This window comes from Amblyomma mixtum, chromosome 4, assembly GCF_055824585.1.
Source record: "Amblyomma mixtum isolate Tamu chromosome 4, ASM5582458v1, whole genome shotgun sequence".
Lineage (NCBI taxonomy): Eukaryota > Metazoa > Arthropoda > Arachnida > Ixodida > Ixodidae > Amblyomma > Amblyomma mixtum.
In genome coordinates, this window is record NC_143015.1 from 122,951,513 (window position 1) to 122,976,823 (window position 25,311).

General features: G+C 45.9%; 1 pseudogene; it reads left to right on the forward strand.

The window, feature by feature from the left end:
* Window positions 1-22,533: 22,533 nt before the first annotated feature.
* On the forward strand, window positions 22,534-23,598 carry LOC149348123 (uncharacterized; annotated as a pseudogene).
* The last annotated feature ends 1,713 nt before the right edge of the window (window positions 23,599-25,311 follow it).

Genomic DNA, 25,311 nt, shown 5'->3' on the forward strand with positions numbered 1-25,311 from the left:
CAGGAAACCGCTGGGTTATCGTCGCTGTAGACCACCTGACACGGTACGCTGAAACAGCCGCCCTCCCAGCTACTACAGCGCGGGATGTTGCCACCTTCCTCTTGCACCATTTCATACTTCGGCACGGAGCACCGCGTGAACTGTTGAGCGACCGTGGGCGGGTGTTTCTGTCAGACGTCGTTTCATCTCTCCTGCAGCAATGCAACATTACTCGCCGCACCACTACTGCCTATCATCCCCAGACGAACGGCTTGACTGAACGTTTCAATCGAACATTAGGTGACATGTTGTCAATGTACGTGGCGGCCGACCATACTAACTGGGACGTCGTCCTCCCCTTCGTCACGTATGCCTACAACACCGCTACGCAGAGCACTACTGGTTTCTCACCATTCTTCCTTCTGTACGGCCGTGAACCATCCTCGCCGCTCGACACTATTCTTCCTTATCATCCTGATTCGTCAGAAACCACAACCGTATCTGAAGCCTCCAGACACGCTGAAGAGTGCCGCCAGCTCGCCCGGTCATTCACGTCCGACGACCAAGGGCGCCAGAAATACCGCTTGGACCACTCTCATGGCACCGACACTTTTCAGCCGCAATCCCTTGTTTGGCTCCGTGTGCCTTCTGCTGCACCAGGTCTCTCTAGCAAGTTGCTGCCGAACTACCAGGGACCCTACCGCGTCCTTGAGCGCACTTCTCCCGTCACTTACGTAGTTGAGCCCGTGACGCCATCACCCGATCTCCGACGACGTGGGCGCGAGACCGTCCACGTTTCGCGTTTGAAGCCGCACTACGACCCCTGCGTCGTGTTGACCCCCTAAATCGCCAGGATGGCTCTTTTTCCCCCGGGGCCAAATGTAAACAGGAAGATCATCAGCAGTCAGAGCAGCAGAACCGAGGCGAGGCGCGAGACGAGAAGACGACGATCGGCAGCTGAAGCAGCAGAGCCGACGCGCGGCGCGAGACGAGAGCGTGAACTGTTCCGGGTCCGGACCTGTCCTTGCTCGCTCTAACCGGCCTTCACAACTGTCAATAAAGGCCGTTACAAAATAAATAAATAAATAAATAAATAAATAAATAAATAAATAAATAAATAAATAAATAAATAAATAAATAAATAAATAAATAAAAAGTTGCACACCCGTTTTAAGGTTCCGGAAGGAAGAGACTGATTGCTCTCAAGACTCATAACGGGTACGTTGTCTTATTTTCTGCAATTAAGTTCATCTACGCATGAGTTTTCACACTTTACACAAGCGTGCACACAAAGTGTAAGCTCCACACCTTTCAAAACAAGTAGTTGAAAATCTGGGATGAACACTGGATATGGAATGCACTTGTCTTTCCCTTCTCATGACCAATTCTTTATGTTTTCGACTAAGGTGTAATGAACTCGAGAGGGTTCGCTCGCCGACTTTGCTGTCTTTTCTCTTAATGTTATGTCTGCGATTTTTTTTTTCTCGAAACCTGGTGCACAGTGGAAATATCTTCTGAGAAATAGATTATTTAGAGGTGCACAAACAAGCCCAAGAAAAAAATATTCAATATAAGAAGGGAACCGGTCCCACTGAGGCTGACATTTTCATGTTCTTCGCATTGGGCCATCAATGAATCATAGGCCGCGTGCATTTATACATTATCGTAACGGCGTTATTGTATCGTAAGAACACTTTCAACTCCCCTATGAATGTTGTGTATTCAGACCACTCAATATACTTACCGTGGTTCGGTATAACGTGAAACAAAATTAGCAACGAGAGCAGGTGCTGGCTACAACTAAGCGAAATGCTTCATAATTCGTTGTCATCGGTTTCGAAATTTTAAATTGGTTTTTAATGTGCTTAAAGGTATGAACAGTGGTAGAGAGACTTAAAATGGAAAATCTGGGAAAGCTAGGACTGATTTATAGCTTTCATTTGCCAGTGTACTTCCAAGCTTTTAACCTTTAAAACATTATTAATATTTAGGTACTTGAGATGCAGTGCCAATATATTCGCTCGCTGTCTCTCCTATGGATTGCTTTTGCAAAAATTCATTTGAAAAAAATATTGACCAAAACAACGTAACCACGTAGCCACCGCGGTGGCGGCTCATGGGGTGGAGCGCATTTGCCAGGTATACCCTCAGATCACAAATGACGGTTTCCCAATATCCCTCAAGCGAGAAGTATATAGCAGTTGTATCTTACCGCTACTAAGCTATGGGGCAGAAATACGGAGACTAAAGAGGGCTCAAATTCAACTGTGGACAACGCAGCAAGCTGTGGAATGGAAAAGTGATACGTGTAACGTTAAGGAAGAGGGAGAGGACTGAGTGGATTAAAGTACAAAAGCGAGTTCAATGGAAGCTGGAATGTTTTTTTTTTTTTTGAGAATTCGAATCTATGAAGCTTCTAGGTAAAGCATGCAAAGCATTTTTCCACTGACATTTGAAATGGTGAACTGGTCGTAGATTAAAATCGCGACCATGTTCAGGCTTTTCCTCATTGAGTTGGAAAATGCGGTAAAACTCGTAGTGACGTCATTATCGCCGAAATTTCAGATGCCCGCCGACCTTCGCCTACATGCTTCTTTGCGTCATTCGGTGGCGCCATATAATACTTCGTGAGCTCCATTATCGATTGCATTGGTTTTCTTCCATGAAAATACTTTTTCTTCACTGGAAACGCATACCGTCATACGTGACGTCATTATCGGGGCCTCTGCCCGTCGCTCTGCATTGCAGAGAAGCCCGAACGGCGATGCCACTTTATTCGGCGATTACGTCACCACTTCAAATGCTAGCGCAAAATGATTTCGCAGGCTTTACCTCCATGTTTCGTACATTCGGCCCTTTTAAACTGATAGAATTCTAAAACCACTTTAGTTGTCCTTTAATGACGTCCTAGTTGAAATCAAGCGGAAGAAATGGGCTTTGGCAGGGCACGTAAGGGAAAGGCAAAAAACCGATGGTCGTTAACAGTTGGGAACCGGATTCCAAGAGAAATAAAGTAGCAGGCGGCGGAAGAATGTTATGTGGGCCTATGATATTAAGAAATTTGAGCGGATACGGTGGCCGTAGCTGGAAGAAAACTGGGTTAATTGGAGAGATATGGGAGAGGTCTTTGCCCTGCCGTGGGCGTAGTGAGGCTGATGATGATGATGATGACGATTGGCCAAAACATGAATTTTAAGCTTATTTAGGGTCGACACAACAAGCGTCTTCTCTGGCCTGTTTTGCTTAAACGCACGAATTTCACGCTCATCGTTAGTTATCTGTCTCGTGTGTTGCTTTCTGTGCAGTGCTTGAGGTATGCGGTGCTAAAGGTCGTTACGGAACCCCAGATGGTCTAAATTGATTCGGAGCCCTCAACTACAGCGAACCTAATAGCCCCTGTGTCGATCATTGACTTTATACTACACAATCGGCAATTTGTAAGCGTTCTAAACCAATAACCCATTCTTTATAAAAAAACTGAAGCAGTTATAACCATTCTTAAGAAATTCACGAAGTTAACATGCATTTCGGCCGGCGCACGCCAATGTGGAACAGTTTGCAGTGTTCTACAATAGATGAGGTATTTTAATGACACTGAAGAGCATTATGATGAATACGATTTCATTTGAATGCTGAAAGAGCATCTTCGCCAAAGTGTGAAATGGCCAGCGTGCTTATGCGTCGAAAAATTTGGGCAAAAGTCATTTTTCAAACGATTTCACCCTGGGCATGGAAGACGAGTGCCCTGTCTGGCGAAAGCTGATGCCCAATGTAAACTGGCTGAGATATGACAACTTGGCAGCGAGACGTTAGACGCAGTTTCACGAATCAAGTTTCCAAGAGGAAAATATAGTAGGCAAGTAGAGGTTGGGACGCAAGTTTTTTTTATACCGAAGAGAAACAAAATTTTAAACTGAAGTGAAAGTGACGTGTGATGATTTTTAAATTTCTAAAGCTTCGCAATGAATATATCCATAAAACCAGTTAAAACCGAACCAATGCGTTCATTGCATTGTCCACTCTGCCTGAAACCATGCAATCAATAGGTCTGCCGATCTCTGCTACCTCAAACGATGCAGTTCTAGTCAAGCTAAAGGCGCAAGCTGCGGTCGATATTCTAGGACTTATTTCGAAACGAATATTGTGCCCACAAGAGATAGCAAAATGGCAACTGCAATTTGAAAAACACTTTACCACTGACGGCAGGTTTCTAGTGTACGCTAAGAGAAATTAACTTCCAGCTGATTTTTGAACGAATAATTCCAGATGACAGTTCTCTAAATTCTTCGAGGCGTTTATAAAAAGCAATAGTCCAGTATGTGCAAACTGCGCTCTGATAATATCGCCATGGCCACAAGGCATAACTGCTCCCCTGATCGCTGAGGAGAATAGGCCGTTTTGTCACCCTTATTCCCGCACCGCAGGACAGTGCGAGAGGATACAGGTTACAGACAAAAGAGCACTCACTTTATCTCACGCGTACCATCATTTAAGAGAACATTTTCGCTGACAACAACATCAGCATGCGCACATACCACAACTAATCTATCAACGCCACGGAAAATAAGCAATCAAATGCACCGACCCGCGTCTCTTGGCTTTCTGCACCGAAGCGCCCGCTTTGAGCTGTTGAAGAATACGGAGACGCTACGAACATTGCCCGCGGGGCTGCCATAGTTGGCATAGCCTGTGCTATGACTCCGCGGGTGCATTTAAAGGTCAGCCGGTCCGGTGCGACGCCGGAGGTGCCCCTCACCAGCGTTTGCGGCTCAACGCAAAGGCTTCCTCGGGAGAAGACCTAGCTGGACACTGCAGACGCCTCTGCTTTTTCTCGAACACCCCCGTCCACGTCACCGTGGACCCCTTTTATGCTTTCGTCTTCTTCCTTCTAGGACCCCCTCGTAGCCAGCGCTCCTGGTGCACTGCACAAGCCCCGAGCGTTCTTTTTGTTCGGTGAACGCCTGTGACTGTACCCCCCCCCTCTCCGGTTCTTCTGAATAATTTTTCTTCCAATAACTTCGTTCTAACCGTTTAACTCTTTCACCACATATGCAATTGGTTCACTTAATACCTCAGATCGCAACAATTCACGCTTCAGCAAATCGACAAAACAAAACGCTAATAGTTCGCCGTTACAATATGGAACAAAAGGTCAGCAAAATAATACAGTGGCAAATGTAAGACAGAAGTAATCCAACAAGAATACCTGGTAAACTGTGCAGTGAAAGCGCATAACACAAAGCCAAAAGTTTTAGTGAAAGCTAGCATAGCAATAGCCACTAATTTAAACAGCTACCATCACTCATACTCAGCAATTATGCACAAAAGCATTTTTCAACGGGAGATAGTTATGAACCAAATTTCTCCCTATGTTGAAAGGTTTCACTATAATAATTAATGTATCTGCTGATCTACCCTTCGGCAGGCATGAATTTTTTTATTTTGCTATTAACACAAGAAAGATTTTGTATCCGAAGATTAAACCAATACCTTCAATTTTTTCATAAACAGTACCTTAAAATATTCCAATATTCAAAATTTTTAGCCAAGGATGCTTGATTTGTATTAGAATTATGAGAACAAAGAATAACTGCGCAAAAAGGACTAGACAAGAGAGAAGAAGAACCACACAGGACAAGCGCAGACTAACAACTGGTTTATTGCACCGACGCTTCCTTCCTTCAACTAAAAAAGCGCATGCGCACCAACCACAAAGACAAAAGCCACAATCATCTCGTGAAACCACGAAACACCAACTCTTTGCGGTACACGTGTACCACATTTGTCAGGACGTAATCACGCTATTCCAAGCCTTCCATAATTTCACGTTCTTTATTATCCCTCGCGCCTCTGATAACCTTATTAGAACTGTATTAGAACTTTAATCGTCTTCCGTCGGTAGTAAACAAATCAGCATTTCCTTCAACTACTAACACGGGGCTACAAACAGCAAAGACTACCTCAGGCAAGGACAGAGCAGCATACCTGCACTCAAATCAAATCAAATTTATTTTCCAACAAGTGGATGTTCACCTGGGATAAAAGCTGCAAAAACAGATTGACAAAGGCCCAGGAAACCAGCACACCACATAGCAGGAGCAAACAGCAAATTCCTGAAGTTCATTAAAAAGTGTTATACAATGCATACGTGACTGTAGCACGATATGAAAACAAAACAAAAAAATTGATCGATAATAAAATCTATGGAAAAAGCTCAACAAGGCAGAAAGTTTGTAAATGCGAGTATAATATTTAAAGTAAGAACACATGTATGGATAGATTATATTTGCATGAAGTAGATTCTCAATTGCTTAAGACTAAAACCAACAGCGTCTTTATTTTTGTTGAGAAAAACGAGAGATTATGATCCAAGGATTATAATTTGTAGTCTGTTCTAAAATGTGGTAGGGACCATGTGTCAGTGCATCTAGTGTTTACTATTGCAGTGCGGTGTTCAAGAGATGCAAGTTTTACCAAGAAATTACCCATACCTGCAGAACCGAAATAAGTGAATTGTAACAAGTGATATTCATAAGTATTATCCACATGGATCATATTAAGCGATGTTGTCATGGGTTGAATATTTGACGTTGGTTCTAAGTTTACGATGAGACGAATAAATTATTTTTCTTTGCAAGACAAAAAGCTTTTCTCTGCCCTGCTTCTCTGCGTCTCTGCTTCTTCTCGAAACCCCTGCTTCAAGTCACCGTCAACCCATTTTATGCTTTCCATCATCTTTTTACTCCTTCCAGAACCGCTGGTGGCACGCATTCCTGGCACCCTGCACACGTCGTCATTTTAGCCTCGAGCGTTCTTCTCTTTGTTCGGTTAACCCCCGTCACACATTCTCAGTTTAAAGCACCCTCCATTCGACGCAGACAATGTGGGAACTGAGATAAAGGAAGACATTAGCGTAATACTGCGCTGTGAGACGGCAGCATAACGAGAAGATATTAGTGTTCTAGTGTGAACGGAGGCGCCAGCATAAAGGATCGAAACGCACATTTCCGCTGAAGCAGCTCCTGCGCAATTCTGATAACGAAATCATCGTTTGCTTACTAAAAAAAAAAAGACAAAACAAACAGAGCCACCACAGTATATTCTATCATTCAAGCACAATTTTGCCGCGCCTGACAAACACCACCCTAGGGCTGTATTCTATGCTCGCATCGCTGCGAGCAAAGATATCAAATAGCGGAAAATAAGTGATAAGTCATTGGTCGTTGAGCAACTGCCGTTACCGCCACCCGCATCGTATTAGCTCTTCGGAATGAGGGCTTCGCATCAAGGATACACGAGGCAAACGTCGAAATTGGTTTGCGGTCATCCGAATTCGGTTCCGGCAGTCGCTTGGGGAGGGAGAAAAATCCGCTATCTGCTGTACGCAGCCAGTGCATTTGCTGCCACCACGGTATTTTAGAATATCTAAGCGAGGTCGTACCGCAGGCGCACGAGTGTCACTTGCGAAATATCGTATTTAATGGCTGTCCTACATCCGCTGCAACATGGTTGCTTGTCATTCCTTTTTTTCGCCTTTGCTTCCTTTGCGTTCGGCCCAAGCATCTAGGAATCTAGAGACGATCGCTCTTATTTTCCTCTGTACTTGCCCTCCACCCGACGGCCCCTTCCTTCTCTCTCCTTCACAGCGAACTGCTGACGACCAGCGGACCCAGAAGGCCAAGAAGAGTCAAGATAATTTTATTGCGAAAGCAATACTACTTGCACTTTCACGCCTTTGCCATGCCGCGGCCGGTGACCACCATCGTACCGCGGCCGGTGACCACCATTGACTTTCATTTGACCTTGATTGCATTAGATTGGATTAGATTGGATTGGATTGGACTGGATTTGACTGGACTGGATTGGATTAGGTTAGGTTACATTAGATTACATTATATTACATTGGATTTGATTGGATTGGATATGATTGTATTACATTAGATTAGATTTAATTAGATTAGATTAGATTTAATTAGATTAGATTAGAGTGGAGTGGATTTGATTGGAATGGATGGGATTTGATTGGATTGGATTGGTTTGGATTGCATTGGATTGGATTGGATTATATAAACGATGCACCACCACAAGTCTAACCACAAGCACCACCACCAGCTACACTACCAGCTGTACCATGGCGTAGGTACGGATATTGCTTTCGCAATTACCGGGCTTAACCAAGCTAAGCCACAGCGATTTTTTTTATCCTTCGCTTCTTCTGTGTCTCTGTCTGCCTGTTCGCAAGTACGTAGATCACTGCCCGGCAGTAAAATGAGCGACTGCTGTTACAGCTGTTCCCCTTGTTACCTCCACAGAAAAAGCAGCCGAACGCAGCGAAAACTATTCACTTTCCTCCTGACCAGTGTTCCCTCATTATAACTTCGAGTGAGGGTATTTTTTCTTTGCGTGTGGGCAGTCGAAGATTGCGACCCCTTATGGTCCTGGCATGTAAAGCCGCTTTCAGGACAATTGTAGTCATCAGGAAAGGTGGTGCGTTGTCTTTTATCCTTTGCAAAAAAAGAAAAGAGAACCACCTCCTGAATGACGACGATGACGATTTGTTTTTTTTTTTGGCACAAATGCAGTTTTGGCCAAAGAGCTCCATCCAACGAGGTACGTTTACCTACTAAAGGTTAGGTCAGAGAGCCTTTTTTTTAACCTTTCGCCCTCAGAGATGCCAGGCACCGCCAGCAAGAATAAAATAATCGTTGACTTTCCTGCGAGCTAAGAGGTGTCAGATTAAGAGGCTTGAGGTGGCACCGGATCACAGCAGCTTTTCTCACAGCTAACATGTGGCTAAAACCAGGCATTTCTAATGTCCTTTATTGCCGGTAGTCTTACGTGGTTTAAGAGAGGTTTCTTTTATGGGGATATATCTGAGTAGCTAAAATTGCTTCCACAGCAAAGGCGCGATAGCTGGTGGAAGTACGACCGCGTACTGCAAGACACTTTTGAGGAATCTAGTGTTTTTAGCTCTAGTGTTATCAGCTCTGAGTCTCACGAACATGATGTTTTCAATACACTTGCCATTTTTCGTGATTGCCTTAATCCACTAACCTTCACGCACGAACTTCCGGAATGTGGAGCAATTCGTTTCTTAGGCCTAAAGATTGTATTTTATGACGACCACGTGTGCTGAGGATATGATTCCCGCTCCGATAAGCCACTATTGAAAATCCATTTGGCGCATTCCAAACTGGTTAAGACAACTATAGTGAAATCATGTTTTAAGAATGCCCTCTAGAAATCCTATGAGCACCTTCTTGACCACTGTTTCGCTCGACAAACATGTAGACTAACGGCAGCAGGCTACCTAAAACAGACGCAGGTATCTGTTGCTAAGGGTTTCCTTAGGCAGAAACACCAAAGCGGAAATACAAAGCACCGTACAGATAACTCAGACAAGCAGAAAAAACATTAGTTATTCCCTACATGGATACCTTGTCCCATAATCTTAAAAAGAAAGCGCAGCATTCTCAGGTACGTGTAGGCTTTTCCGCTTCGAGTAAGTTTTCAATGCTCAGCCGTATAAGCAGTCCCATGAAAGAGCCAAGCCTTACATGTACGATAAAGCACACAAACAGATTTCTTGATTACACTGAGGGATTGGTCTACGAGTTTCCGCTATCGTGTGGGAACATGTATGAGGGACAAACAGGGCAATGCCTGAACGAAAGATTAAGAGAACATAAAAACGACGTAACTACCTCTAAGGGCCGCAACATGCCACCTCCCTGCATGGAATGCACAAAGCAACTAAAAAAAGAGTGCGAACCTTTGCTTGATATATGCAGAACTCACGGGAAAAGCTAAGACCGTTTTACTAGACAGATCACTGAAACTTATCTTAGACCTTGGGGATTGCGGCGTTAGCACCCGTTCCCAGGCTTTATCACACAAAAAGCTGGTGTACTTGACAAGGCATAGAAAAAGGTAAGTAGCTTCGGTTTTCAACTATCACACTGCACCTGTTTCCATCTGCCAATTGCATAAAGCCACATATATATTCATGTCCATTTTTGCAAATAAATAAGTTGTCAGTCAGCGTTGTGTCCGTCCTCTTCTTCGTTCTTGCCCTCGTCCTTTGCGCTGTACAAGTTTTGTGTGGGCTTACGCGAACGGCAGGAGTGCCTTCTTACCTCTAACTTGTCAAGCGTGGCATAGTAAAACTCGGCTTCCAGAACGCGCCGCAAAAATCATGTGAGCATTTCTTCCTGGACAGCTTCAATAACCAGACCGATCGCCTTTTAACAGCGGGCTACCCTTTACATCTGCTAGTTTCAGTAGCTGGCTCCATGATCAAGAAGTCCCGGCAGCACATCGAATCTGACACTTCAAACAATAAGCGCAGAAATGTTGTGGTAATTCCCTACCTCCACACAATCAGTCATCGACTCAAAAAAATTGGCTGAAGGCTTAGCTTGGTTAAGCCTGGCTAATTGCGAAAGCAATAACACCTGGCTGCGCTTGGTTCTGCTGGTAGTTTCATTTCTCGAATTCACGCGTAGCAGACTCGAACTCGCCAACTCTTATCTCTTGTTCATCACGTCGCTGAGCCACGATGTCACCGTCTCGAATCACCACAATGCTCTGCTCTTTCTTCTTGGCTGTATACTGCAGTCTTCTTTTAGCAAGCCGCTCTTCTTTCTGTTCCGGCCTTTCTTCCGCACGGCATTTTCTTCTCTTGTGATTATACCGCTTCGCACTACTCATATATTCTTCTTCGGCATTAAGAGCGTCCATGAAACTACCCTCGTTTAAACTTGACTCTGAATTTGTAGATGCACCCGCAGCAAGCCGGCGTGCTCGCCATTCTACAGCATACGCACGTTGCTTCGCCAACCGTTGTTCCCTTTCTTCGTCTGTTTCTTCGGCACGGCGCCGTCGCTTGGCCGCCGCATACTGTTCCAGCCTCGCCTTGTACGCATCCTCCGACATAGCACAGCACTGCTGGGAGCACAGCCGCAGCCCCGTTTTATTCAAGTCTAGCGAGCGCCGTCACTCGGCAGCTGCAACGGAGCGAAGGATGAGCCTCCATCGATGAGACGAGTTGGGCCCCCAGCTCTCCTCTTGTCGTGACGTCACGCGGTCACGTGGTAGAGCGCCGCAGCTCCGCCGGAGCGAAGGATGAACCTCCATCGATGGCAGAAAAGTTCAAGCAGTATTGCTTTCGCAATAAAAAAGTCGCACAGCGCGCCGGCGTGGATGCCGTCTTCACGGCTCCCAACAAGCTTTCCGCCCTCTGTTCCAAAGTGAATAACCAGCGGGAGCCCCGAGGGTGCAGGGTGACACACTCTGACCGATATGTTCCCTGTGATTCAGGAATACTTTACTCTGTACCAGCGTCATTTGGGAAGAGGTACATCGGTCAAACGGGAAGGTGTATCAATATCCGACTGCAAGAACATCACAACAATGTTAAAAGTATAGCCATTTCTGGGCACCTGGCTAAGCACTGTAAGAAGTGCAAAATTGGAGAAAACACCCCTGAAGGAATCTGTACCCCTGACTTTAATCGTTGCAACACTATTCGGCGAGGACGAGGTTGACGAGAAAAATCGTTGAAGCCCTCAAATTCCATTATACCGGTCAACAATGCGTCAGCCCTGTCTTTGTCAAAAAAAAAAGAGCTGAATTTTCTGGGTGCCTTGACAAACATCTAAGGTTTCTTGTGTGCCCACACAGCTGCATAATTCACGGATCTTGTTGATACTGCTTTTATCTTTCTTTTAGTTACACCCCCCCCCCTTTTTTGGGCGCGTTTTTAAAGCTTTTATCTTCTTCAAGTTTTTATATTTTTTATCTTTTCGCCTGTATAACATCATCTGTGTCTTTCATGGTTTTTACTCATTCGCTGCCCTTCTGGGTACATTTTCATTGTTTTTTTGTTAATGTTACCTTCCTGACCACCGTTTCACAGCCCATTACGCCGTCCTTTTATCGCTTATAACTTTATTTTGTTCCCTGTCGTGTTTTGTGCCATCTTGTGACGCGACCACACTGATTGCCGGTTATCGCTGCAGCAGCCCCGTTACCCACCCTCTCATTTTTTCTATTTAAGCGTCTTTCCACCGGAATAAAATTTCAGTTGTGAGTCAGCGCTCGTGCGTGTGTCGTTTCTTCGTGTGTCCGTGCTTCTTCGCGCTCTTTCTTCCTTTTAAATGCGTTATCAACTAACCCGGAACCTTGCTCTTCTCATTGTCATTATCGCCCACCCTTCGTTATCGCCCTGCTTTCATTCTTCACCATGCTCATTGCTTTGCTGTAGGTCTGCCGGTTACGTTGGCAACGACGACGCCGCTCATGCCAGGAACGAATGCCTAAGGGGTGCGGTCTAAACGTGTCGGCCATGTCAAAATCAAACACCCGAGGGGAAGGTGGCCAATATAAATCGGAAGGCAAAATCCCACTGTTGCCGCAGCTTCTTTGCATCAGTTCTATTGATCATCCATTGTTTTTTATTTTGTTTTGATCGTTAGGATATGAATGCTCTGGCTCGTACCCTCGACCTTTCTCAGTTTATAACTTCGAACTTGCGTTCGGCGATAAGCAAAGGATAGGACATGTTAGTGCAGCTCAGTGCACGGGTAGTTACCAAACATCTGGTCGCATCAACGGCAAAAAAGTGACGTGAGGTCATTCCTCATAGACTGTCCTCCCTTGGTGGTACCCTGGAGAAGCCAGCCCAGTTCTACAGGCATACAGTTCATTCTCTCCGGATCGATGAGATAACCCCTCGCGCAAAATCTGCAGCCCTCTCATGTCAGCTGAGATTAAAAATGATCGGCATGTGGTCATGGCAATTGAAGCCAATTAATAGACGTTGGCGTTCAAAGACATTCGGCGCCCGCACAGGTGCTTCTGTCCGCAGGGTACGCACAGCTTTAGAGCAGGAGTAGGTTCAGTTTGGCCTGGACGCGTTTTTGCACCTCTGCAGAAGAATGACCAGACCCTGCAAAATAAAACCTAATAATAAAAGCAAACTTCAGGCACTAACATAATTAAACGGCAAGTGGACTATGAATGAAAACGGGCAACGGCAATGCACACACTTCAGCTTAATCTCTTTAACATCGCTCCTGATATTCCCTTTCAACTGATGAGACGCCAGTGGCAAACGGAGAAAATGAGATTACAAGCAGGCGCTAGCTGAGCCTGTAATTAATTGCTTTGCGGGTTTCTATGTTGCGGGTCGGACAATCTAGCCCAAAGAGCCGGTAGGTAAAGATGCAGGGTGCAAATAGCACCCTGCATCTTTACCAATAGCAATAGTGGGACCATCGCTTTCTCGAAATCTGTTGTGGCCGTTGGGAATGGAGGGTTGTGCGGGCGAAGAGAAGGAGTGCGAGAAGGAAAGGCGAGAGAGAAAAAGAGAGTGAGAGGTGGAACTGGAGTAATTACGGGCACACAGAAACAGCGCCCCTTCCGGGACCGAGAGGAACTAGCGCTTGTGTCGGAGCCGCCGCCGTCGTCGGACTGAGCGGAGTGGGGGAGCGACAAAATTACGAAAGACACTTTGTCAAGACTAGAGTGGGAAACGGCGGAAACCTGGCCCGGAGCTCTGCGGTGCCGGACGAGCCCTGCTGCCCTGATGCATGCGGCGCATACGGTCGGCCTCCCCTCGCACGCTGCGTGTTGGGTGACACTGGTTTGGAGTGACGAGGCATCCTTCCCGCACGATACCGCAAAGCACACTGCCTGGCCCAAGCAGACGGCCGCCACAAAAGGCTTCCGCCTTAAGCATAGAGTTTCTTACTATTACCTAGAGGGAAAGCTGACGACCGTTCTATGGGAGTTTGCATGGAGACCCCTCGAGGCCACTTCAGCCACCATGGGCGATCAAAGCATCATGGGGCGGTGAGCTACCGACTGCAGAACTACAACTTTTGGCCAAAAAATAATACCAAAAATAAAGCTGTTAGATAACTACGAATGTCCTAACATTCAATATCTTGTCTAATGATTGAAACAAACGAGCCGAAAAACATGTAAAGGCAAAGTTTGACCAAAATAAGAGAGGACTATCTTTCCTATCGGCCAAGTGATGAAGACTAAAAAAACTAATATTGCGTAATTAACAGGCGCACTTTTAAAAGTGAATATGTTTTAAAAAAAATGTTGTTGCTTAGATACTTTAAGAGGTTTTTTAATGGCATTTCGGAAGAGTAAAACCTTTTATTGGCGTCGTGTGTCGTCGCGTTTTCACTACTACGGCTTTTGCAGACTGCGTTCGCGCGAAAGTCGTCTGTGCACACACAGACAGCGTTTTTGGAATGAAACATCTTAGTAATGACACTCTGTGTTCCTGAAAAACTACGACTGTTCCGCAACAAGTAGCTCACCGCCCCATGATGCTTTGTGCGTCCATGGTGGCTGAAGTGCAGCGCCGCCAGCTTTCCCTCTAGGTAATAGTAAGAAACTCTATGGCCTTAAGAATGAGGTAGGCTCGCAGCGACAGAGATCGAGATTCTGGCTCTCGCACTGGAGCTGCCGCCGTGGGTACGAACAGGGGATCGCGAATGAAGCCAGGAAACCATCCTAGCCTTTCAGATACACACAGCGATGAGTGCCACGATCGCAGCAGGGTCACTGAAGTTAAGGTTATTAAAATAAAAAGGGCCCAATGAACTAGAAATAACATTAAGCAAAGCCGAAATTTGGGCAAGTTGGATAACGTTCATGATGTAAAAATAGCGCACAGGGAACACAAGGGACGCAAAGGAAACGACGCAGACAAGCGTTAACTCGCAACTGAGGTTTATTGCTGACACGCGCAATATAAGGTAGTCACTTTAAAAACATAAATACAAAAACAACCACACGCAGTCATCCTCGAAAGACCACGTCAGAGGGGAATAAATGGAATTGAAGCATCAGGCACCACTCATCGCTGTGGAAGATCAGTTAAAAACCGTTATCAAAAAAGGAAGTCAATGCAACGCTGAGGCTAAGAAATCGATTTCACAGTGACATGGGGCGATAATTTTCCGGTGACGTGCTATCACCGGGTTCAAAAACTGGGCTGACGTTTGCTGTTTTCTAGTCATCGGGAATGCATCCTGTATCTAAAGACTGCTGAAATATTAATTATTAAAGTTAGTAAGGCAACCGAGACGTGTGCGGTAAGTTTGAGAAGTTTGGTATTGATACCGTCTGGACCAGGGGTACAATTAAGGGGAAGTCGCGCAATAGCTCGTGCAACACCAGCTGCGCTAATGATGATCGGTTCTGATGGATGAAGGACTAATGGTTCTAGAGGTTCACGGTAATTAAAAGGCACATATTCGGTTCTAAAAGTTTTCTGTAAAATGCTTGCTGAATAAGTGAGGTATTGCCTCTGGAGGTGCCACACGTCCGTCCACATCCTTCAATACTGGTATCTCATGGCTGCCATTAGGGTTTATCACTTGCCAGAATTTTACAGGGTTGCTTTTTAACAAGTCGGGTAAAGTGTGATTAAAAAATTGTTTTTAGCCTCCTTTATGGCTGCTAAATGCAGTTAAGCCTCCAGTTAAAAATGCAGTGCTAAACCGCTGATGCAGTGTGTCAGCGGTTCTGGAATAAAGTTGAAGTTCTGCACCTGTGCCGTCATCTTTTCTGTTTCTGTCCCCTGCCTGTGTGTCTAAGCGCTGTCAACCATAATGAATCTAAAATGCCGCTCACGGCGTTATTGGAGTGCGTTCCTAATCATTTCCGCCTTTCTTCATCCAGCAAGTAAATCACCAGCGGCGGATCTTCCGAATACCAAATGCACTGGGAACTGAAGATAATGAAAAACTTTGTCGCCGTCTCTCGCCAATGCCTCGAATTGCGCGTTTTGATGCACGAGTGCTCGATAATTTGCGAAAGGAATCTTTTTCTTATGAAAGGTTCCTTAGTACGGTTTCTTTCCACGAAGTCTTCATTTTCTATACCGGCACGAAGAAATACAACATGGTAGTCTGTATGAATATTGCAGCGGACGGGAAAACGTGTCTTAAGAATTTATAATAAAACTTTTACAAGGACAATCATATCTGTCTTTTTTCTAGCTGTGCTGCCATTCTGATTTAAATTGAAAGGCACAGCTCTTTTGTTCCTGGAGTCGGTTCATATGGCTTTAAAAAAAAAGAGTAGAGTATATTTATTAATTGATAATTCTTCAATCTTCTCTCGTGTCGAGCGTATGAAAAATAATGAGCATTCAGATTCTTGTCTTTGAACGGGTTCCGAAAATTTCCGGTAGAAAATTGTTTTCCAGAACGTTATATAACTCTCTGAATCAGTCTTTCGTAGCATTGTGCTACTGCGTACTTCTCTCACAGATTCTACTCGAGGCAGTGGTAATGTTTGAAAACGGGGAAATTAACAATGCACGGATTCAGACGGAAAAATGGCTTGGGTTTAAAAATGTAAAATACCTGCAGCCGTTAACTTTAGGAAGATAACTTTGGGAAAGATTTCGTGACCGAGTGCGTTGCAGAAATTGTCAGTTGCAATCCCTTGAATCTTTTCGTGATTGCTCCTAGTTAGTTTTCAGCTACAGCGGTGCGGCATGCAGGAATGCGCAATGCACCAACTTAAATGAGGATTAACTGAATTAAACAGATGAAGTGGATTAAAGGGTGGCGTCATACTTCGCTTCCGTCCATTTCAATAGAGGAAATGCATGTCACTACACAAAACTATTAGTGTATAAAGAAGAAAGAAATCTTATCTACCAGCTTGCAGGCTCTCCTACGTACCGTTGGCGAATCCAAATGACTGTAATGCAATAAAACGGGATGCCTCTACCTGTGCTTTCATTCGCCCTCAGATTTAGTTGAGCGGCGTACCTAAAAGCACAAAAAAAAAAAATTTGCGCTGCTTGTTAGTTGAGTCTTGGGAATGAATCAAAAGCAGGTCCCAGTTTTCGCACTGTGCTCTCTGGCCACGCTGCGCGCTTGAATCTCGAGTGCCTCTAATTGTGTCACGCTTCGAGAGTTCTGCATTCTCCACGTGAACCGAAGGAAGTGAAGAGGGATTCGTCGGCGTCATTAACAGGTATAGCTACTCGGCACGTAAGTACTTATTTGTTTTCACACCAACGGCAGGCGGAAATGAAGTGTTTGAGAAGAAAAAAAAAGGCAAAGTCGTGTGTATCACCTTAGAAACCATTCAAACCCAAAGCAACCGATCATCACGCGCACGTAAACGTTCCATCAGATTACTTTGAAAAGAACACAGATGTACATCATTTTCATTCCTCAGAAGAGCTTGTTAGGATTACCTTAACTTCAAGACAAAAACGGTACAATTCTTACTCACGCCCTCCAGTCTTCGATCTCGCAAGTTTCTCATTGTTGTCTCTTGCGCTCACCTAAATCACCTGACTGGTGCAAGAAGGGGTCTAAGGCAGTCACCAGCAACCCGCTATTGTGTGCCTCCCAGTTAGTCAAAAATGCTTGCGCGAATGGTTAGCGAGATCTTAGGCTTAGAACTCATCCGCGATCTCAGAAGTCTATCTTATTTGCTGCTGAATTATTATACGTTTTGAAAGGCTGGTTATAATCACAAACATCATACGGGGTGAAGAGTAGGCAAATTTACTTCGGTCATAGCTGCATTGCATGCAGGCTTGTTCTTTAGCTCTGTTTTCGTCGAAGCTTTACCACACCTCTTTGCGTGAGAAAAAAACCAAAAGTATCTACAGTGCCGCCTTTCTCGCTTCTTTATATTTGTTTACGCTGCAAAGAATAAAGGCGACAAATTTTTGTCCAGCCCGAATTACGCCACGCGTGCGTACTGCGAGCACTGCTTTGCTCATTAGAAAAAAAGTGGGTTACAGCTAGCCCTCTTATTCAAAAACGCGACTTCAAAAGCCAAATGATGCCTGCGCAGCGTTTAGTACCGGAACCGAAATCTGTGCAAAAAGGAGCTATCGAGGCGCTGTGCTCATCAGTTCAGAATGCTGCTGGTTTAAACGTACAGGCGGCATTAGACATACTGTGACCTGTCGGTAATTGAGACAGAAATGGCAATAGCGCTACAGCAAGACGTACACAAGAAAGACTGACACAGGACGTGTGTCAGCCTTTCTTGTGTAAGTCTTGCTGTAGCGCTATTACCATTTCTGTCTCAAATAATGCACCATCAAGCCCAAATTGACGTTTTTCTAAGCCATCTGTCGGCAATTCCTCCGCCTGAGTCACTGATTTAGGGGATTGCATCTCAAGGACAGTTCCATAAGGCCAGTGTACGGCAAAAACTGTCAAAGTGATCACTGGTCGCCGCTCAGTTTCGGGAGCCCTCAGGGTATACGATGCGAGAAGCGTCGTCAAAAGGAACGTCTAGTCTCCTTAGCTTTCCAATGAGTGTCTCTCGCTCGGCACAAAAAAGCGCGCTCGTTGAAAAGAAATGGCTAACATCACCCACAACATCACAGTGTACGCTCATACGTGAGGAGGTGCGGTAAATCTTGTGCATCCATTCCAGCGTATAGGTTACAGGCCATGCTTCCACGCATGATTTCGTCATCCGTCAGATTCCTTGACAGTCTACTACAGCCTGCTACAGCGTGGGTTTAGAAAGGACAAGCTTGATATAGTTTGCTGTTTCACTGAAGCATAAGAGTAATGCAGTTTCTGTAGTATCATTTTGCAGCCAGCCCCCTTGGACTTTTTTTTTTTAATGCGGCTGACACCGACCACCTGAGTGCCACTTGCTTTTTGTCTTAGCTCTGCCTTGCATTCTAAAAAAATTGCCTTCTGATGTTGGAATGTGCCACAAAACTATGATATCTGTTTGCCTTGCAATGAGTCGAAAGTTTTTTCTTGCCGGGAGTTCATTTTTCACAATAAGATGGTAGTGGCTGGCATGTAGGAGTAGTAGTCGGAAATTTTTATAAATCATCGTTTGTCCTGCCGTTAACGTCAACTGGTTGACAATACTGAAGATAATAGATCGTTTCGTTTATTTTAACGTTCTTTTTACTCAGCTCAGTTTCAGCAGTCTAGCTGAGGGTGTGAGACATGCAATTAGCCTGGCCCATATTTTAAGGGAAACTGGTGATTTCAATCGAAAGCTGAAGTTTTGGCTCCCACATTAAAATAAGTATCCGTACTTCGCAGAAACAAATTTATCGCTACAGCCGAGTATAGAAAAAGTGCGCCTGTGAAATAGTTTGTGAAAGGAAGCTGCTAATTGCCTGAGATTGTCCTCTGTGCTAGATATCCTCGATTTGATCCTGACAGTCACTGTTACCAGGTGTCATCTGAGAAAAACCGCAATGTTGGGCTCCACTTCTTTTAACTCTGTTCTTTTCTACTCTAATAACTCTCATGAGGACTGGTTGCGCACTTTTATATTTTGGACCCACGACTAGCCGCTGGCTATGGGTCCAATCACTTGTTTGTAAATGTTCTGTACTCAAGCAGGAAATTAAACATATTGAATTGAGCACCTTTGCGTTCACTAACACATTTGCTCTTGCCGTTTAGCTTGACTTTGAGAAGATTGCGCCAAACGCAGAACAATAATTTATTTGTTTAGCTGCAATATTGCACGAAGTACGAAAGCATTCATCTTCAAACGGCCTTCAGCACTAAACTTCTTAACAGAAGGCCCGTACTAGCCGGCGCAGGTAGCCATCTAGCTAAGTCGTGCTATAAATCTGGCACATGGCGAAAACTCTCGCGAGTATTCTTTCTTTTCAAACGAAGAATGATTTTACTATTTCAACCGAAGAACCGCATCGTCACTTAATGTACATCTCTGGCTCCCTTATAGCGCCGTTAATAGAGATTTGTGAACCGTTCAGGGAACAATGCGCTGCAATTTGTGGTTAGCAGCGCGGAACTGCTTTTATTTTTTGAAAACGAGAATTGAAAAACACTACAAAAATAAGCCGTATGTTCGGCGAGATTCATTCTCTTCTATAAGCCTCCATACGTTTTCATTATGCTTAATATCGTGGCCACGAAGCAGTGACTGCCGTGAAAGTTTTTTTCTAGATGAAGGAATATAAATTCGAAACGAGGCCTTGTAATTGAAGACAGCGGGCGGCAACAAGGGGCTGAAATGGCAATCTATCCCACGATGAAAAACGCCGGCTGGTGGTAACTACGACGTTTTCAAGAAATGAGAATCTGGCCCATATCTTCAAGGTTAAAAAAAAACTCATTTCAGCGATAAATAAGAATGAACGCATAAATATTTCGCACGCAGTGAGCATATAAACTTGGTTGTAGTCTCAACACTTTCGGCGTAGTATTGGTGAGTGCGGTTAAATCTAGTGCGCTTGTTCGAACACATCAATCGAAACAACAATGACTGCTACGGCAGTTTTAGATTGGACGTTGTTATGTACTGTGCAAAATGGCAGCGGTACAGAAAGTTATCCGGTTTCATGGACTAGGTCTAGCAAACTTGTTTAAATAGCGCGAAAAAATGAGCACGAATGATTGGCACACTTGCGGATAAAGCAGACTCTGCTTTCAACTCATTTGATTTGCAAACCAAGGGCAAGTTTACACGCAAAATCATCGCATATGCACAATCTATGGAATCAATAAATGAGTTCGTAGTTAACGCCAGTTTCAGTCATATGTGTGTTTTTCTATCTCCTTCGTTTTTTCTCAGATCGTTTCCAGAACTTCTACATGAACCTAACCCAAGCTTTAATAGTATCCGTCGAAATAACCAACGCGTAAGTGACAGATTGTATTAACGCAACCAGCTAAGTCACGTCCTCTGAATGCCTAAGAATCTTGCCGTATGCATTATCAGATTGGTCAAATGTTTAGGGGAATTCCAAGGTGGAGTGTATTTGTACTAAGAAATAAATTACTCATTGGCATCCACACAAGCGCAGCCATACGGTTACAAAGGAAAGCTATACAGCTCCGAGAGAAACTTCGTAGTTAAATCGTAGTTAAAAGCTACAAATCTCAGATTTAAAATAGGCACCTAACACATAGTTAAAATGGTAATTATTAAACTTAGTTAACCAGCTTACTACTTAAAACGATTCATCGGTGTTCTGGTATCCCCCAACACTGATAATACTATGCCAAAAAGCCTAACGTTTTACCTCAGAAAAACCTATTTATGAGCATTAGTTAGAGTCTTCCCTAAAACATCTGGTAGATCATACAAATTCTCTTGAGAATTTCGTGCGCTGTCCACGCTTTTTATGGGCCACGCGTAAATTTGTGCGCTTCGTCAAAGGTCTTTCTGCTGCTTCTATAAAAGTGACCGAACACGCTAACTATACCGTTAAACCCATCTGTCTTGTATTCCTCTAGTGTGAAGCTTTCAAAACTCAATGCTCAACTTTCCAAACACGCAACAAAGCTTTCGTAGCATTTTCCAGGAGGGTCGCCAGTTTCAATGAAAACTCCCTATCTTCCCCGAACTTCAAAGAATGTCCTGGCAATGAAACGCGCATATTCACTTCAGCCCGCAACACCAGGCGAATCGATTGGAACGTAAGTGAGAGAAGCCACAAGGTGCGAAGCGTGAGAAGTGCGGACAACAGAAAAAAAAATCCCGCACGCCAAGGCATTGCGATGCGATCACGCGTTTAGAGCTAAGTTTCCGGCCTTCCAGGGAATTTAAAAAAAAACCGTTGCTTCCCTTTCACCCTCTTCCTGCACGCGTGCCACAACAATGCGCGGCTTCTTAAAGTTCATCCGTAGCGCAGTCGTTTTCAATGGCCTGGACACCAAGCTCGCATGAAAGTGCCGACAAACACGTGCACTCAGAGATAAGGTAGGCAGTAATGCGCGCCAACCAATTTCCGCGTTAGCCGATGTTTCCGCGGCGAGCTGCGACAGCGGCTACACTTCTCCGTGAGAAGACAATGGGGGCCTGGTTCCCTGAATGCCTAGATCGAACACGCTCCTCGAAGGTCGGACAATAGGAACGAGGTACTCCATTTATGCGCACCGCTCAGTAAGGATGAAAAGACGGCCTTCATTCGCGTAAAGGAACTACGTGGGAGGTAAGGAGGGATACACACTTTTTATAGAATCCAAAACAGCAGGCAAGGCAAGTTGATGATGTTATTGAAACAAGAAGTATACTCTGCACTCCGAAACGAATGGCTGATAACACTGATGCATGCCGCTGTAGACGAAGTAGAGCATATATTAGTAGAGGCAGAATTCGTAGTCTCTCGCTCGCGTACTCGGATCCCTTTGGGACCTCCGCAGTTTTGCGGGCCTTCCTTAAGTGGTTCTCCTCGTTGTACGTTACAGTTTGGGGGAGCACCCTGACCTGCGCGCTCCTATCAGCATCAGTAAGGAACTCACACTGGTTCACCAGCGACACCGCCGCCGACTCAGCGGAGAGTGGCCTGAATTTGGGCCCTTCCCACGCCCACAAGGATGACGCAGCCTCGACCTTCGAGTCCAACTGACATGGCCCCTTACACCAGTACCCTGGCTCCGATCCTCTGCCACCCACCACGAACACCGCCATCTTCTCACAGCGACGTGTTCGAAGACGTTCGTGCGTGGGGTTAAGCAGTAGCTGTTCGCGTGTCTCGTGCGCAGTCCACAGCGCGCTGCTGAGGAGTTTATTAGTGAGGCGACCACCATGGAGACCACGCTCCAACAACGAGCTCGCCAGTACAATCGGGACATCAACACCATTGTGCCCGAAGCCTTTTCGTAGTGCCTTGACGGCAGTGGAGACGCCTCGCGCTAGCTAATTCGCTCCATTGTCCGGGAGGAACTCCAACGAATCAGGCTGCCCCAGGTTGCGCCGCTGGCAGCGCTGACCGAAGTCGTCAGGGAGGAGCTGCGGCAAGTTGCGCAGGCGCCTGCGGTCCCCGAAGCGCCGCCCCGGTTCGAAGAAAGATCCGCGTACGCATCCGTCGAACGGCTGGCTATGGCCCCATTAGCTCGACGCCTCCCGTGGGCAACATCAGCACATGTAATGCAACCGTACCTGCTACAGCTGGGCCACGCCCTCGGAAGTCGGATTTCTGGCGTACAACAGACAGTACGCCTCTCTGCTACCACTGTGGGGAGCCCGGTCATCTCTACCGAGCATGTCCGTACCCAAAAGTGGATCTTTTCGCGGTTTTCGTCCCGACGCACCCTGTCCTCAGAACGGCGAACGACCGCATGAGATTGCAGAGCATCTTTGGCTGCGCCAGAACCCTGTCTACTCTAGAAGACGCGAGTCCCGTTCGCCTTCGCCTCCCCGCTATCGCGCTTCCAGTGCCGGCCGCCGGAGCAGCTCTGCTGGCCGTCGTTCGCTGAGTCCGCGTAGTGAGAACTAACACCAGCGACCTCTGGAGGTAAAGCTGTTGACGTGGGGACGTGCCGAGATCCCCCATTGCGAAATCATCGAGCCGAAGATACCTAGACAGAGAGAGGCAGCAACAATATCTGATAAGCTGCAACCGATTTGCGTGCGACAACTGATGGCACTGAGATTGCCGCTCTGCTCGATATCGGTGCTTATTATTCTGTAATGAGCCATGTCTTTGCTCGAGAACTGAAAAAAGTTGAGACACCATGGACAGGGACCCACATTAGCACCGCTGGCGGCCACCTAAATCCCCTTGTGGTCAAGTGCACTGCTATAGTTGGCATTCGTGGTTTTACGTACATGGGTGAATTTGTCGTGCCCCCTAGTGTTTCAGAGACTTGATTCTGGGATCGACTTCATGCAGGCGAACGGCGCTGTGATGGACTTTTTGGACGCACGCGGCACGTTTGTAATAAAAAAGGCTGTGGCCCACTTTGACTCCCGAGATCCCAGCAGCAACGCTATGCGCACTGTCGGGAATGACGTCATGGTGCCACCATATTGCAGTGTCCTGGTGCTCGTGCGGAGCCACCTATTTCACGACAACGAGGGCCTGGCAGACGGCCACACTCCACTGCGACTTGAGCGGGGACTTGCGTTGCAAGAGGAGCAAAATGGTGGTTTGAGCTAGTTGGTACATCTTTAAAATTTCACCAGCGCTGCGACTAGGAACAAGAAACAGAGAAGCGCTTGTCCTTGTCTTCCTTCTCTGTTTCTTGTTCCTAGTCGCAGCGCTGGTGAAATTTTAAAGCGTTGCAAGAGGTATCGTCCCACTAGTACGTGACTGCCGTACCCACGTCCTCCTGACCATCTTTGCAAACGAATGTCAGCGCCTCGTCAAAGGCGTAGCTTTCGCGTTCCTCCACGACGTTGTTGAGGTTCCAGGTTTGTGCAACGTGGGAGAACTCACTCCAGACAATGCCAGCCCGCACCACGTTCTTCAGTCAATCAAAATAAATCCGTCCCTGTCATCGGTTCTGAACAATCTTGCGTCGGTGCTCTTGACAGATTTCGAGGGTTGTTTCGTTACGTGCTCAAAGGTCGGCCGAACTGCACTCGCCAAGCACCGTATCATCCCTGATGAGTGTACGCAACCCGTCTACCAGCGTCCATACCATGTTTCTCCGACGAAACGAGAAGCCGTTCAGAATCAGGTTGCCGGAATGCTTGCAGACGATGTTATTGAACCGTCCACCAGCCCATGGGCACCGCCGTGGAAACTTAATAACACGACCGAAAAGGACGTTTACCCACTGCCTAGATGACATGCTAAACAGATTGTGGGACGCCCATACTTCTCGTCATTAGATCTTAAAAGCGGAGCTCGCAAATCTAAATGGACGAGAGACCGTGAGAAGACGCCTTTCGGGACACCTGATTGCATGTACGACTTTAAGGTGCTCCTATTTAGTCTGTGCTCAGCGCCGGCCAGGTTCCAACGCATGATGGACACCGTTCTCTCCGGCTTGAAGTGGCTGTCCTGCCTGGTATACCTGAACGATGTCGTTGTATTTTCGAGCACCTTTGACCAAGACTTAGAGCAGTTGCGCATTGTGCTACAAGCGCTTAAAGCCGCGCGACTCAACATCAAACCCAAAAATTGTAATTTTGGCTTTCAGAAACTTCGCTCTCTAGGTCACGTTGTCAGCACACAAGGGGTTCGCCCAGACCCTGAAAAAAACCACTGCCGTCTCATCTTTTCCAGGCCCTACTTCCACTTTTGCGGCTCTGCTTCGAGGGTTCACTTCGCCTTTTACGTTACAATATCTTCAGGTCGTAAATTGTGTCTCCGCGTTTAGCTTTCATTAAAAGAGTTAACTTTCTTTGCCAATGAAAATGTTAAACGGTGGTGGTTTTGTCGCTGTGCAAGTTAATAAAAGGATTTGCTGTACAGCACCCACATAATAATCACGACTCCATCAAGCTTGTCCATATCGCGATCACATTCAAACGGCTCTTGTGATGGGCCGTCCTATCTTCCGTTGTTTCGTGCGCGGTTCTGGGAGCTGCGTAGGTGTAATGAAGTCTAAAGCGGCAACTCCATGAACAATTCCT